Raw genomic sequence first — 18,303 nt, 5'->3', positions numbered from 1 at the left:
TGGGGTTCCTTCTGGGAACAATTCTATTCTCCTGTTCTCCTGGGCTGCATGTTCTGCATTGCAAATGCAAAGTGAAAAGGCACTGCTTGGTGGGGGCAGTCAGGAAGCCTGTCATGAAGTGAGGGCTTTAGGTCCATTGAACAGTCACTGTCAGAGGTGTCAGCAAAAGCAGGTTTAATACCAATTTGCCAAAGCGTGGCACAGTCCAACAGCAACGCTGACTCTGCAGCTTTACTGCATGGATGAAACAGACACAGGAACATCAAACTGGAATTAATTTAGAAGGATTGATGCTGAGACTGGGGGCAGGAAAGGGGTAGAGCTGCAAAAGGACCCACGGAGTCATGAGGTGCAGAAAAGGCACCCCTGCTTTCTAAACACCTTCTCAGGGGAGGTGCAGATGGATCCAATCCCAGCCCCAGACTTGATCAACACTTTATGACTAAGGGATTATAACAGCACTTAATCATGGGCCTTTCCCTCCTGTCCATCTGATTCCACTGGTTTTTGTCTAAGGGACTGTTCTCAAAATAGGAATCTGCCTGAGAGACTGGGAGAAGGTGTGGCAAGAAAATGTGTCACGGGAAAATCAGGATAAAAATGCTGGTGCACAGCTCCCCCTGATTGACATTAGGGTGGTAGAATGCACTTATTGAGCGTTTTAATGTTTTTGGATTTGCCATGCAAATTTCACGTAGCTTCTGCAAGGGCTGAGGGTCTTCTCTGGGTGTCTGCAGGGCCTGAGGCTCTGACCTGAGCAAGCCTAATGCAGCACACCTTGCTCTGTCCTCTGCAGAGGCTCTCTTGAAGGCAGCAGGAGCTGAGCCAGGGGGAGAGAAGCCTCAATTCCCCTTCAGGATGTGGTGAACTGGTTTTGTCAAAAGCAGGGGAGGGTTGCTCTTGCCTGGTGTAACTGAGTCAGAAATGGTGACCACAGCGTCCTGCCTGTTGCTTGTGAGAGGGGGGTGAGCTGGGGAAGGTGTGTGCTGGGCTCCATTAGGTAAGAACCAAGTTGCTGTGGAAACTATCACACCATCAAACCGCCTGACATTATTTCCTGGTGGCCCCTTCCTCCTCCCTACCCCTGAGTGCAAAACAACTGCAGGGTTTCTTCTCTCTCATATGAGCATTTTCCTCCCTCAGGCCTTCAGCAAGGTCTCTCCTCACTGAAGCTCTTGAATGTGCCAGAGAGGCACTTCCCTGCACAAAGTCTGGAAAAGACAAATTCAGCCAACAGGAAATCTACCTTATCAAAGCTGTGTTTCCAATCCCACTGGGCATTAGGACAGTTGGATTCCAGCAATCTCCAGGCCAGCTTTGGAAGAAAAAGCACAGAACACCCACAGCATTTTGGCCTCATAAAACTTTATTTTCATCACTACTACAGGAACCTAAAATGCACATGAGATACATTTGGCAGAAGAAATGTGGCTAATAAATAAATATTTCTCTGGTTAAACATTATCTGGTTGAATTGAATCACTTCAGATCCTACACAGCTCTTCTCATCTGCACTATATACTTAACTGTTATTAAAGCTATCTGAAATGCAATGCTAGAAATGGCAACTGCTGGGTGTGAATTCCCTCAGCAGTAATACTTCCAGGTCTCCAGGCAGTAACACAACATGCCTGGGAAAGGTGCTTTTAAAAGGCCATTTATCTAGGGTGAGCCCTGGAGTTTTCAGAGCTGCTGAAGCAGGGAGGACACTTGTATGCAAATGCCAGAAGAGTGGGGAGATCTACTTAGCAGGAGGATGAGGATAAATCCACTCTCCTCCGTTCTCAGGGAAGAGGAAACAGCAAAAGCACTTAAAGCTCTTCAGTGTAAATCATCTGGCCAGGCAGGAGTGAACAGTATTCAGTGTCTGCAGGGGAAGGTGCTGCCTTGTGTCCTGGGTGGTCACTGTCAGCAGCTCTGCCACTGCTTGTTCAACCCCTCGTGCTGCTGGTTCACGTTCTTTCCTGCTCTTCCTCGGGTTCCTCTTGCCTTCATTCCCCATGTCTGGAAGAGCAGAGGGGGATTTAAACTCCATTTAATGAAATTGGGCCTATGAACCACAGCTGGACAGCTGTGTGCTCCCTTACCTCAGAAAAGAAACAGCTTGATACTCAGGAGGGTATTGAAGGCGATGCTCTTTGCCAGCAGGACTCTCAGGCCCAACACAGCCATGGACAGCATGTTCACTCTGTGCCCTTCAGGATCTGCTCAGAGACCAGAAAAGAGGGGAGAGATCATGGTCTACATTTGGATGTTGTGCTCGTGGCAGAAAGCGGAAAAAATCCCAGCTGGTGGTTTTGGGGAAAGGAAGAGCAGGAAAGGAAGAGACGATAGAGAACATGGCAACAGCAGGGGAGCCCAGGGTCTGTCTGTGTTGCTTTTGGCTTCCTGGGGCTTGTGTGTTAGTGCAGGAGCAACCTTGGAACAGCAGCTTGTGTCTGGTGAATATGTTGTGTTCTGACTCCTCTGCCCTGGAGAAAATACATTTCCATGCCTTTATCCCCCAAACAGCAACGTAACTTCACAACCTGTTTGGGTAACTCACCTTGTGCTGAGGGGGCTGTGCTGTTACAAACCCGGTTACTGGCCCCTGGTTCTTCAGCCTCCTCTTCTGTAGTATCATAAGGAAATTCACATTTTAAATAAATAGATTGTGTCTTCCCTCTTCCTCCCAAAGTTATTAAACAGTTGAAATAATTTCTTTCAGATGCTTTGAAACATCTTTCATCTCTCCCTGCTGAAGAACCCAATGTCTTTCTCATTTCTGCTGGCTGCCCTGGGCAATGCTGACAAGCAGGAGAACACTAAGCCCCACAGGCCACTGTCCCTTGAAATATGTTACAGCTGTGCCACCAAACCGTACCTGGCAGTATTGTTATCATGCTGCTGTCGAACTTGTCTGTGCAGGGCATCTGTGTTGTCGAAGAGGATCTGTTCTGTTCATGTATGTCCTCCAAGTTCTTTGTATGGAAAATTGTTGGCAGAGGTGTTGTTTTCCCAATGCTGCCATCTTCTGATTTAGTTGATTTCTCCACCTCTGGGACAGAAGTTTTTGGACTGTATGTAAAAAACCCATGGTTTGGGCATGACTGATTTTACTGCAGGCTTGCCCAAGTGCTGAGTGAGTGAAAATTCACATATACTCCAGCTGTGACTAATCTGTAACATTCTCATTTACTGTCTTTTATGTCATTATTCCTTGCCATAAGACATACAAGTAATGAAATAAGATTGCTTAAAGTTGCAGCAGCTGTCTTACAAGGAAACGGTGTCAAAAGAATTTAGCAGCCAACAAATCATTGTGGTACCATGGTTTCTTTTATAAACAAAATATCTTTTCCTCTAGGTCAAGTCATACATGGAAAATCAAGGGTTATCTCAAAAACCAATGTCAGGACTTAACTGAGATTAACAATTTGAATTAGAGTAAAAATATGGAACTGAAAGGAATCCTCCAGCATCCTTCCTTGGCAGAAAGGGCTCAGCTTATGAAAGGCTGTCCGACACATCCACAAAGATGTACGTGTCTGCTTTGACAGGAGCTTTCTGAGGGGTCTCTTGGTAAAGGGAAGGCCATTGGGCTTTTCATTTTGCCTGGTGTCTGCCTTGCAGGTGGGTCAAGAGATCTCTTAGCTCTAACATTTTGTTCATCACAAGGTACTGATCGAAGTTTGATCAAGGGGCTCTGATTTTCCACTCTTTCCCCATCAGCCCTATGCCACCTCTGAGGAACTGAGGTGAAAGCCAAACCGTGCTCTGCCAGAACCTCCTGGGTCGGCTCCTCTGATCCAACAGGCAGAACTACACACTTGTCCACACCTACAGCAACCAGACACCCAACAGAAATCAAACTTTTCCTTCCCAGGTGTTGTACCGTGGTTTGCCAGAGCCTGTCAGCCCTGTGCATTCTGTGTTCTCTGAGAAGACCTTGAAAGGCTTTTCATGTGGTCTCCTCTCCAGGCTTTCCAAACAGCCAGAATACAAACAAGCGGCTTCTCTGCAAGAACTCCCTGGGCAAGATCTTCAGCAAGAAATAATGCACACAGTGCAATTGTAGTTCATAGAGCAGAAGATTTGTTTTGTCTGAGCCCAGAGGCCTCACCTGAGTCCCACGAGTTTGCGTTACCTGACAATACCATGTCAGGTAACAAAGCCATGAATTCCTACCACTGCTTGGTTGTGGAAGGGATTTGTGGTTTATGTTCTGGCATTTTATAAAGAAAAAGTTGTACTTCTCCTTCAGTCTTATAAAGTCTCAGGAAGAAACCTATATTCCACAAAGAAATGGGGCTCAGCATTCTTAATGAATGTTTAATCTGGAATAATCCAACCTGAACCAAAAGAAAAACCTTCAGTGTCCTTAGCTGACCCCTCAGGACGATATGCCTGGAATATCCCACAGTGACACTAATGGTTTTCATTTTATATCATTTTGACTTGGGAGAATCCTCAAAAGATTCCAATAATAAACCATATGTGCTCTAAAGATCTTAAAATACATAATAGTATCTCCCAAAGGAATTCAAAACCAAAAGGGTTTTTGATTGCTCAAATCCTGGAAATTTTGGCTTCAACTTACTAAGTATTTCCGCAGTCTCAAGAGGGACTTTGATACTTAAGGCTCAATATCTTTGACAAGGTTCAAATTCAAACAGAATCCCAGAGTCTCTGTCAGCTCTGAAAATATCCTGCCTTTAGCTAGAAGAAGAAAATCATTGAACAGCATGGAAGGAAGAGATCTTTCTTCAGAATGATATCTTTGCATTTCTTTGTCCCTATGGAATTGGAAGTGCACCGAGATTGTTCCCAAATCCATGTTTATTCCCATGCAATATATCCTACAGACATGGGCATATCTTAGGCAGCACCCAAGGGAGTCCCATGCCCTTCTGGAAGGAGAGCAGGAGGTTTTAGGGATGTAAAATAACATGGGACATTCTTGCAGCACTTTCAAGACATGCAGACCTCTGAAAGCACTGCAACAATTCCTAAGGGATGCACCTGGATCTTTAGGATAACACAGATCAACATTACAAACTTCTCTGCCACCCCAACATTCACATTGCCATAGAAAAGCTTGGGGTGACATCCACCTTTTTTGTACATCATGGAATTCCAAATAAAGATAGGAATAGCTAAGGCTCCCTATAATCCCTGCTCCCCACATTGGTCTTTTCAGAGCCCACACAACTGGGGAGCCAAGGGTCTTTCATTCCAGGAGCTCTTTGGATAGGAGGCAAGAGGTTTAAATTCTTGTGAGAATTTAAGCCCAAGGCTATTTAATCTCCTTCCTCCTCTGTCCCCATGGCAGTGGAATTACTTACCTGGGGACACTGCTGAGTGTATTGCCAGTGTCAAAAGTTCTCCAAGCAGGCAGTTACAGATCTGTCTCAAAACTCCTCACCCCTGGGAGCTCTTCACTGAGCTCTGCATTCCTGCCCCGAGTGAGTCAGTGGAAGTCCACTGGACAATTGGACACTTCACAGTAAATTTGGGCCAGCGGGCTGCCCAAACTGGGAATAAGTTATCACATGCCAAGTAGTGCCCTGCTGGTGTTTGGGGATCATGGAATAAAGGTGCTGTGCAGAGTCAGCCCAGTGGTTCCTGGGAAACCTTCCCCAGCAGATGCAAGCCGAGCATTTGGTTTGAAAGCCTGGCTGGAGAGCGAGTGCACTCAAGGGATTATTGCAGCTGAAAATTCTTACAGTGAACCCAAACCTTTACATTCCTTTGTCCACCCCCACCTTAATTTTAAATGAAGTTTTAGAAATAAAGAAATGGCACTTACTTGGTACAACTGTGAGTTTAGTCCCTGGTCCAGTTGCTGCTCACAGTGCTAAGACTTATTCCAATAACTCATTCTTTCCTCAGGTGTTCAAAAGTGTTGTAAAACAGGAGATGAAAAGCCAGATATTAGTCCTGATTTTCCATGGGTGCATGTCCATGAGGGGATCCAGAGGTACATTTACTTCCAAAACTGGAAAGGGAAAAAAAGTTCATTGAATAGTTCCATGATTTCAAATAGCTTGACTGAGTACAGAAGTTCCAAGTTCTTCCTTTCTTCCATTGTTTAGAACCCCCATGAGCTCTTTTATCTTTCCAGGGTAAAAGGAACTATAGAAAGAAGGTTCTATTTGTCTCTTTAAGCATTCCCGTCATCCATCCCTTTTCTTTCCCAAAATATCTCACCTTTTTTCCTTCTTTGGGCTTTTGTGCAGGTCCCTATGCTGCTTCTATCACTGTGATACTCCCGATACCCAAAAACACTGTGATCTATTTCATAGCAAAAACTGTCTCTGTTCCACTACACAGAGTTTTGGATTATACAGGCAGTCACATGACTCCTTCAGTGGTTTAAGACCCAACGTACCACATGAAGAAACACCACATGTCTTTCAAGGAAGGATCTAAAATAATATCCAAAATGTTGAGTTGTAAATGAGAACTTGGGGATGACATGACAGCTCTGCAAAGTCTGAGGGACTTAAGCTGGATAGAAACCAGGAAAATAATCAGTACTTTTGGTGTTATTTCAAAGCATTTCTGAAAATTCTTCTGCCTTGCTGGAAGCTGTCCTCTTTTTCTCCTTTGTTTCAATGCTCAGAAGCTGGAGGAATGTGCCCTCTGGGCTCTTAGAATTGGCATCTGGGGGTCGTTTAGTACCTTAGAAAGTCTTTATGCTGTTTTAGGTAAGAGGAGAAGGTGGGCAAAATGATTGTTCTTTGTTATGTAGAGGTGCTGTACCCTTGGGAGTGAGGATCAAAGAGTAAAGGAGGTGCTACCCATTGACCAAATCCTTCATGATATTCAAGCTCTGTATCAGAACCCCTTGATGGCCAGAGGCAGACTCAGCTTCTGAGACTCTGCAGCTTCGAAAGCCCAGCCGTGCCTTTTGTAACAAAGGAAGGGCTCATTGAGTCTGTGCCCATCAGGATGGGAAATGGAGGTTCTCATGATGACAAAGGCTGGGAGCTTCTGGCACCAAGGTGAAGGCTCTTGCTTCACATGAAGATTTGCAGCTACAGAGTAGACTCAGAGCTGTCCTATGAAATGAGGAGCTGGGAGCTCTGTCAAATGAGGTGTCTGAGCCCATCACCCCTAAGCCACAGAGGAGAACCTGAAAAAGTGGCGAGTGATAGCAATGGAAGGCTCTGTGCTGCTGGACCAGCCATCACCTTGCCATGGACTTAAACTGGGGCCACTTTCAAAAGACTTGCAGAACTTACTGCAACTGCAGTCCATTACCCCTACTTCTCTTCCTAGTGGTACTAATGGTAGGGCAACGGGAGACCTGGGAAGCAGCAGGATGGCTCTGGGAGCGATGCCTTAAAGACCTAGAAATAGAACAACACGCTTTTGAGACAGTATTAGTATAGGAGGTAATATAAAGGCTGGTCTTTACTGGAGGTCTCCAAAGGGCAGACATGGAAAAATGCCCACTCCGCAAAGATTTAGTACAGTTTTATAAGTCTGGCAAATTAGCATAATTGAAAAGAGTCCCCAGTTAGAAGCACAAGTGTTGAAGTAATTGGTTCCCTCTTTGGTTCCACCTCTTCTGTAGCCCCCCTTTAGATAGGAGCTAAACTTTGTTTATGAAAATGTGTCTGGGGAGGGTATTTCATCCTTGTCTCCCAGGAAGAACCAAGATAGGATAGGGGACTTGGACCCCCAGGGTTTGGAGCCTCTGGAATGTGTTTTGTCTTTCTGTCTGTGAGGGTAGGGAAAAGGTAGGGAAAAATACTGGGGCTAGCTAGGAACTCTATAACTATACAGCAATAGCTTATAGAGCTACAAATATATATGATGGATATATAAAAGCAAAAAGCATTCTGACATCAGAGTGGTTGGAGGAATGGGTTAAAAGCAGAAGTGAGAACTCTAATCAAGTGAGAAAGCAGTGGGAAATCTGGGTAGGAAACGTGACGAATGGTATGAACAAGACAGGTTTAATAATAAAAAACCCCAAATAATTTGTGTATAATGATAAGAAACCAAAGGGCTGAAAGGGGTGTATAGGTACAAAAATGCTGCTAGCGAGGATTTTCTTGCTATTTTCTAAGTCCGTGAGAGATTTTTCTCTCTCACAGAAAAGGTAGCAGGGAATGTAAACAACCAAGCCACCTGCAACCTTGAAAAGTCTTGTTTATGGTATAGTAGAAAAATATTTTGACAATGGATGTTTTAGGATTTTAGCCAATCACCCCCAAGGGGTGGCTGATCCTTTGTCCAATTAGACTATGAAGAAAAAGTCTATAAAAGAGTTTGTAAAATAATTAAATCAATCAATCTTGCTGCACAATTCCTGCCCGCTGGATCTTCTCTCCTCCTCCTCCCCATGGCTGCGGGACACGGTGATATACCGTAGGAACCAGGCCTGCGGTAATAGGGGTGCACTTTGAGAGTGTGCACATACACCAGGAATATCTATGGGAAAAAAGGAAACAGTCTCACCTTCTGGGAAATCACCATGGCTGGGGGTCTCTTTACAGCGCCTGTGCAGAAACACATGGAGTATGGGGAGCAAACACGAGACTTTAGAGCTCCAGCAGTAGGTGCAGGGCTATGGCTTCATGGACAGCAGAGAGAAGTGGTGGGACAGCTCACATGAGCCAGGAAGGGAAATGAGAGGTGCAGTGCAGGTCAGGGGACATGGCCTGGGCGCCTCTCCAAGACAGGACCCTCGGTTGGGTTGGATTGGGTTGGAAGGGTCCGTAAAGATCATCTACTTCCAATCCCTCTGGCATGGGCAGGGACACCTTCCACTATCTCAAGTTGTTCCAAGGACAGTCCAGCTTGGCCTTGGACACTTCCAGGGAATGGGGATGCTCTGGGCAACCTATGCCAGGGCATCACCAGCCTCACAGCCAAGAATTCCTTCCCAATACCCCATCTCACCCTGCCCTCTGGCAGTGGGAAGCCATTCTGCCATGTCCTGTCACTCTGGGCCCTTTTCCACAGTCCCCCTCCAGCTCTCTTGGAGCCCCTTAGGTGCTGGAAGGGGCTCTAAGGTCTCCCCAGAGCCTTCTCCTCTCCAGGCTGAACACCCCCAGCTCCTCAGCCTTTGAGTTCTAACTCTGTGGGCTGGATGCAGAGCTGTGGGATCATGGACATGTGGTGGGAGAGCTTCCAGGAGTATTGTAGTGACTGAAGCCAGCCTCCAGGAAACGCAGGCTGGGAAGGCAAGGAGTGGGCATTGCCCTTGCTCTGAGAGAACAGCTGGAATTTGTGCTTTGGGATGTGCGATGAGCCAGCTGAGAGCGGATGATGGGTCAGGATTAGAGGCCACAGCAGCAGGGGGACACTGTGGTGGGTGGCTACTGCACATCACCGGATGGGGAAGAAATAGGTGAGGCCTTCTTGGGACAAATGGGCCATTGCTGGCCTCCGGTCCTCATGGGGTGCTTGAAGAGTGTCAAGTGTCTGTTGGCAGGACAGCACAGCTGAGCACACACACTCAGGGAGTTTCTGGAGTGTACTGGTGCAAGCTTGCTGACACAGGTGCCTGGGGAGCTGGACCTCCACTGGCCAGTGAGGAGGAATTGGTGGCGGATGTGAGGTGCTCGGGGCAGCCTTGGCTGCAGTGACCGTGCACCCTTTGAGCTCAGGATGCAGGGAGAAGAGAGCAATGCAAAAAGCAGGACTGGAGCCCTGGGCTTCAGGAGAGCAGAATCTGGGCTCTTCAGGGATCTTCTGGGAGGAATCCCAAGGGTTATGGTCCTGGACACAGGAGGGGTCTAGGAGAACTGCTGATTTTCAGAGATTAGCTCCTTGAACCTCTTGAATGGTTTCTCTTGACAAAGCAGTAAGTCAAGCATTGTGTCAGAAGGCCAAAAGGATGAACAAAGGGCTCCTGAATAAACTCAGAACTGGTAAATACAAAGCATCCACAGGTCACAGTTCCTGTTCTGATGTCTCTAGCTGAGAGATTCCTTGTGGGAAGTGCCATTTCTGGTCTCCAGGTCTTGTTGTTCATGTATCTGCTTCTGGCCATTTTTGGATCTGAAGTTAAAAGGATCTTTGTTCTTACCAAAATCCTCCTCTGTGCTCTGAGACAAACATAACGCTGAGCTAAAATGGAAACATCTAAATACAGAAGGTTCCTGCCCACTTGTTCAAATGGAGCTGGTGATCAAATGTCTAAAGTGACCTATTTGCAAGAGCTGAGATCTGAGGTTGAATGTTGAAGAAATCGGTCCTGGGAAAAACAGGTTTTTCTGCTGTTTGAGTAATTCTGGGAATCAAATCTGTGTATGTGCACACAGTTGTCTGGGGAAAAATAGGCGAGGTAGAGGCACCATGTTTCCCCCTTCAAGAGAAGGGAGGGCAGTTTGTGTGTGGTGGTTCAGTTGTTTTCAATCACTGTGGAACGCATTTCACACTGTGCTCGATGGTCCTACAAAAACATTTGGGGTTTTTTTCAGTGCCAGGTGATGTCTCCTCTTTCATGTCTTTGAAAAGCTGCCTTTTGTTTTCCTGTCCCTCTACACTGCTCTACTTCTGAACATGTAACACTGTTCAGAGGGTTGTGTACACTAAAAATAACATTATCATCCTTGCCTCTTTAGGCAAATTGAGTAGTTAGTATTAATCTCATTAAAATATTGCCCCTACCTGTATCTGGGAAGAAGTTACCCAGGCTTGATAAGTTTAAATTTATTTTGCTCAGTTTTTTCCTTCCCCCTCTCAGGCTCAGTTTAGAGGCATAGAAAGGCACAAAAATTAATTTCTGGGCATAGGCAGCAATATGGGATACACATCATAAGGTCACCACAAGACATTTCCATATTTCCTAAGCCTTTCTGGACCTTCAAGCATATTTGTCTTCAAAGCCTATTTGCATGCCAAAAAAAAAGTGATGCCATGTTTAGAAATTTTTCTGAAGATATTTTGCTTGAGCTGATGGTGCTTTAATTGACTCTGTTTGTTTTAATGTCCTAAAGATGCTTATTTACTCAGCTATTTAATTTTTAGTATTCCTTATTTGAGTTCCATTTTTATAAGGGTCATATGAGTTTTGTTCCAATTATATCAGCACTTTCCCCCCTTCAATTTCTTTAATCTTATGAATAGACTATTTGACCACTGAGCTGGCCATTGTTTACAGTTTTGATTTATTTCTTTGTGCTTTTCAATGAGTTTCTAGGTGGGGAACATCTGGTTATAGTTGAATGAAGTTGGCTTTTCATTTGATTTTTATCTTACCTCAGTCATTTTGAATAATGGTAATCTGGAATTGGGGAGCATTTTCCTAATTCTCAGATGCAGTTCTAAGACACAAAAAGCAAATTGCATTATTTCATCCCATTTGCACTGCTGTTGTTCCCAATGACAGAGGTGTGTTTCTCATTTTTAACCACTGGTTCTACAGCAGTACTGCTATTTCCCGTTGGTAACTCAGGCATGTTCATCTGCTGTTCCCCTGAGTGTGTCAAATTGTTTTCTCCGCCTTGCTGGTCGAGTCCTGCAGGAAAGCTGTGGAATGTGCTGATGTGATGCTGCCAGTCTCTTCAACCCTTGGCATGACAAAGAGAACAAGCCCTAAACACCTCCTGCAACAGGCCTGGGAACACAGGTTCCACTCACACATCCTGCCGTGGCTGGCAAATCTTCCCAGAGCAGTGAGACCTCACCCTCATTGAGATCTCCCAGGCTGTTAAACAGCCCCTTTCCATTTGAGTGGCCACAGAGACACCCTGTGCTCGCAGTCCCCCTCAAGCCACACAAACTTGCATTTCTTTGCTTTAAAAGCTCAGTTCTGCCTTTCTTTTTGCTTCCAATGTCCTGGTGCAGGCTTTCCTCAAACTTACAGGAGGTACTCCAATACCGTCAGTGACGTGTTGGAGAGAATGTTTAGACTCTGTTCCACCAGGTGATACTGAACACCCCTTCTGGAGTTCTGCTTCAGAGATGCCTTGGTTTAAAAGACAGGTGGCTGCCAAGGAAGGCGGGAACCTTCCTGGGATGGAAAATGTGACCCTCCCCCCCAAATTATTAAAACTTTGAAATTACAGATCTTTCAGGCAAAGATATAGGAAAAGGAATAAAAGTTCTTTACTAGTATATATATGTATAAAAAGAGAAACAAACCACAATGGCAGCAACAACAAACAGAAGCAGACACCCGGTGCCAGCCGCTCCCGGCCGCCGGCCCTTTCCCCTCGGTGCAGTTCCGCTCACGGCCGGCAGGGGCGCTGGTGGCTCCCGGCCGGGCAGGGTGGGTGCGGTGATTCCCCCGCGCCTGCAGGGGGCGCTGTGGCGCGAGCTCGCCGCCTCACTGCACGTGGCAATGGCGGCTCAGGCGACGGGGGAGTGGGGAGGTGGCTCCCTTTGCAAAACTCACGGGGAGCAGCTGGTCTCAGTGCCATTCCGGGTGGCCAAATGGGCTGTAGCAGAAGCCTCAGAGCAGCAGGCTGGAACAGCTGAGGCAAGCACATCCAGGGTGGCAAACAAAGTGTAGCAAAAACTCTGAAGCTGTGGCAGGAGTAGCAGGGGATCTGAGTGGATGTGAGGTGTCGCGTTAAAGTGTAGCAAAAAACCCGAAGCAGAGGCAGAAAACAGCAGGGCTGGGCAGCGGCAGCCGGGCCCCCACAGAGCTCCATCACTCTTAATGGAAATACAAATGCCATCACTCCATATCCCCCCCTTCCTTCATCTTCCCCATCTTTATATGCTGAGCATGATGTCCTATGGCCTCGAATAACCCCTTTAGTTAGTTGGGGTAAGTGGAACCAGCTGTGTTCCCTCCCAGCCACCTCAGCTACCCACTGGTGGGTGGAATGAGGAGCAGAAGAGGCCTTGACTCCATGTAAGCACTGCTCAGCAATAACTCAAACATCCCTGAATTACCAACACTCTTTCCAGTACAGATTCAAAACACAGTCCCATTCTAGCTACTATGAAGAAAATTACTCCCCGCCTTTCTCCTGTCCCTTTCCAGCTTCTGCCCCTGTCCTTTCATGTCCCTCTCCCCTCCTGGGCTGACCTTGTGTCCGGCTGCCGCTGAGGCTCCACAGGAACTGCAGAGCAGCTGAGTGGAGCCACCCTTCCAGTGTTTTGTCTTTGCTCTAGGGTATTCTGAGCTGGGAAGAGCTGGCATAGTTTGGGCCTTCAGAACAATGAACGCTGAGGTAAAAACTCATAGTCTCAGGCAGGGCTCATTTTTCTAAGCATCAGTATTGCAATCAGCAGGGAGGAGGATTTAGGAAGGAGGGGCTGGAGGTGCTGCAGAGACCAGAGCAGATATTCCCCAGCTGCCCAAGGTGAAAACCATGGTTTGTCCCTCTCAGCTGGTGGGGACTAGTGGTGAAGCAGATACTGACTCTGCAGACAGTGCAGGACACCACACAGGAGCAAGGGGATATGGCCTGAAATAATCTGTGACTCCATGGAGAGCTGACATTGGAGCAGGCTCCTGACAGGAGCTGTGGTCCCATGGAGTCAGTAGCCCATCCATGAGGAGGTTTTCTGGCAGAACCTCTATCCCACAGAGGAGCCACAGTGCCACAGTCTGTTCCTGAAGGGCTGCACCCCATGGAAAGGACCCACTGGGCTGGAGGAGTTTTTGAGGAACTGCAGCCAGAGGCAAGAACCTGCATTGGAGTTCTTGGAGAAATGTTTTCTATGGTTTGGACTCCACACTGAAGCAGGGGGAGAGAATGAGAAGAAGACAAGGCCCAGAACACATGTTCTGAACTGATTGCAAGCCACATTCCCCATTCCTGTGCAGGGATCAGGTAGACGAGATGTTTAATTATTTGTTCTGATTTCTCATTATTCTACTCTTATTTGATTGGCAATGACTTAAATTCCCGTCCCCAAGTCCATGTGTTTGCCCATGGTGGCATTCCTGGGACATCTCCCTGTCCTTATCTCAACCCACAAGCCTTAATTCCATATTTTCCCCCTGTCCAATAGAGGAGGAGCTCTGAGACAGCAGCTTGCTGAGCACCTGGAGGGCAACCAAAGTCACCTCACCACCCCTTCTCAACTCCTTCTTCCTGATCAGGAGCTCTGTAGCAGCCACCCAGAGCAATGTCATCCCTGCTGATGTGGCTTTCCTAAACAGCCTGCCTCCATCTACCACAGCACTCTGGAAGCTACAGCAACACATCTCCATCATCCCATGGCTCTGCAGCCAAGGCACAGAGGGAGAATGAGGCTGTGCTGGACAGGAGCCCAGGCAACATGCACTAAAGCTGCCCTTGCCCAAACAGCCTCTGCAGTTCCCAGAAGAGATCCTCCTGCACCATAAATGCTACCAGCCCTTCTACCACCCTCCCTGCACTGCCTTTTAGTGCCACCAAGGCACGGGGAGGTTTCCTGCACCTGCTATTGCCTGACAGGATCCTCGGGGAGCAGCTGCTAGAAAGAAATGCTGAGAGATCTGTCTTCCCCATCTGTTGGTTTTTGGTCCCCTCTGCTGCAGAGCTGCTCCAGGGTGGCACTTGCTCTACAATAATACGTTGCGGAATCCCCTTGCTTTGCTGCCAGGATCTGCAGTGGGAATTTGTTCTTGAATCTCTCATCTCTTATCTTAAAGCGATCCCTGAAACCTTCTCCATAGGTACCACCCTCCCTGTAAATCCATTCCTGAGTTCCACTTGGGCCCTGACGGTACCACGACATCAAGTAGTTCCTCATAGAATCTCCTTTCATGCTGCACTGGATGGTGGCTGCCTTTCCCTCCTGCACGGTCAGTTCTCTGGGCTGCTGCTCCAAGGTGGCTGCACCAGCGAGTGAGACTGCTGCAGAGAGCAAGAACAAGGCACAGTCAGTCTAAGAGTCAGCAAAGGTGAGGGCAATGCTGGTGGGGCTTTGGAATGGCACTGGACCAGTGGGAGGACAAAATCGTCCTCTTTGAAGCCAGCTGACACAGATGGGCAGAGCTGGTAGCAGCTATCAAGGCTCACAAGGAAGGAGCCACCACATTTCCCTCCCTCCTTTTCCCTGTCCGACAGGAAGCTTTTTCTGATTTTCCCCAAAGAAGCAGGAAGGATTTGCAGCATGGGGGGACAAATCCCTTTGTGTTTGCCAATGGAGAATGGTGAGGAAGCCACTCTCCTGTCCCTGGAAGTGCTCCAGCTGAGCACAGGAAAGACAAAGGCCTGTGCCGGGCAATGGGCTTGGGCCCTGTGCTGCCATCCTCAAGCTGCTCTTTGCCAGAGGGGCCGCGGTGCCCCAGGAGCAGAGTGCCCAGTGCCAGGGCAAAGCGCTGGGCCCCAAGATGTGAGTGCAGCAGGGAGGTGCCCTGCGTGTCCCCAGGCTGCAGAGGAGGCAGCTTGGCTGGAGGTGCCGAGCTCACAGCCAGAGGAGGAGCAGGGCTGCTCTCGCCGTGCTCCACAGGCAGGGCTGGGAGCTCGAGCCGGGGAACAGGTCCGGCTGCAGGCACTCGGCACAGCTCCCCAGAGCCGTGCGGAGCTCAGGGCCACGCTCAGCTGCTGGGGGCATCAGCCCTTCCCTTCACTCACCTACAATGGGCAATAAGGCCACGCACAGGGCCCTCCACATGGCCAGGCCCGCTCTGTCTCGCCTCTCTGCACCTTCTCTCTGCCTGCAGAACAGCTCTGCCCACACCTGCCCTGCCTGGGCCTCTGTCACTGCACTCAGGCCCAGTCCCTCCTAGTCCCTCCCTCTGTCTATGACAACACTGAGGGCGAGAGGTGGAGGAGCAGAGGAGGAAGCAGGAGGAGCTTCTGCTCTGCCAGGAGGAGCAGAACTGGAAGCTGTTGGTGCCTCCTGGATGTCTCTCACCCTGCATGGTCCCCATCTTTCTTTTAAGCCCTCTCTGTGTACGTGAGGCCTCTTCCACATTCACCCCTTCTGTGATCCAGTGAAAGACTCTCAGAGACATTCACGTCTCTGCATCTGATATGGACCAGGGAGAAAACTGACTTTGCCATCTCTGTCGGTTGTTTGTCACCTGGGCAGGGACACAAGGACACTGAGCATAGGATCACCAAGGGAATTTATTCTTTTACACTTTAGCTAAGCACACGGCTGTGCCCTTGCCTAGTGCATGGCAGGCCCTGCTGCAGAGGACAGCAGGTCAGATCTGAGCCTGATCAGCGACTCTTGCTCACATAATCCCTGAGTGCTTGTCCTGTGCTGGATCCGTGCAGCCCTGTCCCGTGGAGGTGGTGCAGATGAGTGGTCAGTGGTGTAGGAAACTCCATTCTTCTAAACCCAGGCCCCTGCAGGGGGTGGAATTTCTCCTGGATTCTGGCTGATTCCACTTCTGGATATGGTTCAGTGTCTGGTTTCCTTGAAGGATAAATCATCTAGTGCTTTTCTGTGGTTATAGGTTCTTCTGAGCTGGGAAGAGCTGCCTGGAGGTGGCTTTTCAGGACAAACCAACTCTGAGGTCAGAGCTCCCAGTCCCAGGCACTGTTTGTTCTTCTACAAAAAAGACAAAGGACAACTGTGTCCCCTTCAGGCTGCAAGTTTCAAAGCACAAAAGGAGCAGAGAAATAGGCAAGTGATACAAAAGTAATTTGTTGTGGGTAAAGCAGAGGCACACAGAGGAGTGAGGAGAGCTATTCAGTGTGGGGTTTTTTCTGTATTTCTGTACTTTACTGTATCTGTGGTGTGTGTTCTTCTGTCAGAACTTAGGGTGTGTTGTTCTTCTGTAAGGCTGCAGACACAGGTACAGGCACATGTGATGGGGTTGCACAACTCCGCAGACAAGCCCTGAGCTTGGCTTTGGAAGGATGGGGAAGAACGTTCATTGTGGACTGGCTGCTTTCTGGAGCACCTGTTCATGGGGCTGTGGTGCCTAACCCTGTGTATGTTCCCAAATGTGCTCCTCATGATGATATTGTGCGGGGCTGTGGGCATTGACAGGGGCATTGGGAAGAGGACAGAAACTCTCAGCCTCTGGAGGTGACTCCTGTCAAGTGTGAACAGAAGGTGTTCTCCCAAGGATGATCTAGCAGTGTGCCCAGGCAGGTGGAACCCCATGGCCAGAGAGTCTGTTTGTCATCAAAATAAAACTGCATGTGCACAGTGCCTGTTAGAGATCCCCACAAAATGAAGCTGGGTTGTCTCTACTCTGTCTCCTTGCAGGTTATGTTCCAATACCTTCTACAGATCACAAAAGATGAAGTGCCCTGATCGTGGGAGGCTTTGACACAGCCAGGAATCAACTCAGGCCCTCCCTGCAGAAATCATAGAGCTGAAATCTATTTTCAAAGCTGTGCTTTGGAAGGACAGACATTCCCAGGAGCACTGCACTCCCCAGTCCTGAGTGGTTTTGCAGGGGCAGATCAGGTTCTCCAATATTTCAGTTCAGACCATATTTGCTGACTGAAATATAAGGGAGAGAAAGAGAAAGAGCTCTTGCCTTGCAGTCAGGTAATTAAGCACCCTCCTAATGAGTTTCTGTGATGGATATGCCCCTTTCAGCTATTCCTTGCATATCCTCTGTGGTTCCACACACATTTAAGTGGATGACTTACTTATGGGAGGTTTTCAGAAATGCAATAATGAAGATGGCCTGATTGCAACCCCATGCAGTTGTCTTCCCTGCATCCAGTCAGGGCACAAATCACTCACTGCATCCTGAATAAGATCCGGATCAAACCAAGCCTGTAGCTGAATTAACCTACCCATTGTGGTGCTCACTCAGGTGAGCCTTGGATTTCCTCCTGGCATTTTCTCCCTATGACTTTGCATTACCAGCATTCTCCCCTCCTCCAGTATTTCCTGACATTTGGAAAAGAGAAATGCTTGTCACAGAATTCAGCAGAACCACAGATTCTCACCTGTGAATCGAAGGCAAAATCTGACAGAAACCCCATGCTGATCATAAGTCAGGAATCAGGACTTACTAAGACTGGGGTTCCATCCTTCTGTGATGGCAACAAATGTACAAGTTTGAATAATTAACTGTGGGCATGAAAATGAATAAGAAAAAGCAAGGCAGGAGTGAAATTATCCCACAGCATTTGTTTGACCAAGTTTCCCAAATAACTTACAGTTTAAAACTCCTTTAGAAATCCTAAGGATTTTGAAAGCAGTGCTGCAAGTTCTTCCCGTATTCTACTCCATTCCTCCTGTTACAAATCACTTCCAGCTGTAACCCTGCTGTAGTTTGTACCTTCAAATGAAGCTTCTCTGAATCTCACTTCAGTTTTTCAGCTCTTTCAGCTTCCTGGCCCTGGACTTTCTAAAGCCTCTGTATCACTTAGCAAGAGTTTCCAAGGGCACCTGCTGGCACGGCCAGAATGCAAATGAAGAGCAAAGAAGTTTCATTTGTGGCATGTGCAGACACAACACTTCTTGTGGGGTTTGGGTGGTTTCTTTGGT

At 47.8% G+C, this 18,303-nt stretch overlaps 1 long non-coding RNA gene across 2 annotated transcripts; it reads right to left on the bottom strand.

Moving 5' to 3' along the window:
* Positions 1-1,338: 1,338 nt before the first annotated feature.
* LOC125331600 lies at positions 1,339-6,261 on the bottom strand. Of its 2 annotated transcripts, XR_007206130.1 has the most exons (6): positions 6,190-6,261; positions 5,789-5,977; positions 2,864-3,037; positions 2,546-2,611; positions 2,088-2,204; positions 1,339-2,004 (listed from the first exon to the last, which is right to left on the bottom strand). It is a non-coding gene; the product is annotated as an uncharacterized LOC125331600 (long non-coding RNA). The 2 variants fall into 2 exon arrangements; XR_007206129.1 differs by lacking the exon at positions 6,190-6,261 and having other exon boundaries at positions 1,346-2,004; positions 2,864-3,057; positions 5,789-6,096.
* Between the last annotated feature and the right edge of the window lie 12,042 nt (positions 6,262-18,303).

This window comes from Corvus hawaiiensis, chromosome 1, assembly GCF_020740725.1.
Source record: "Corvus hawaiiensis isolate bCorHaw1 chromosome 1, bCorHaw1.pri.cur, whole genome shotgun sequence".
Lineage (NCBI taxonomy): Eukaryota > Metazoa > Chordata > Aves > Passeriformes > Corvidae > Corvus > Corvus hawaiiensis.
Note: the sequence above shows the minus strand (reverse complement) of the source record. Positions and strands in the feature narration are given on the sequence as shown.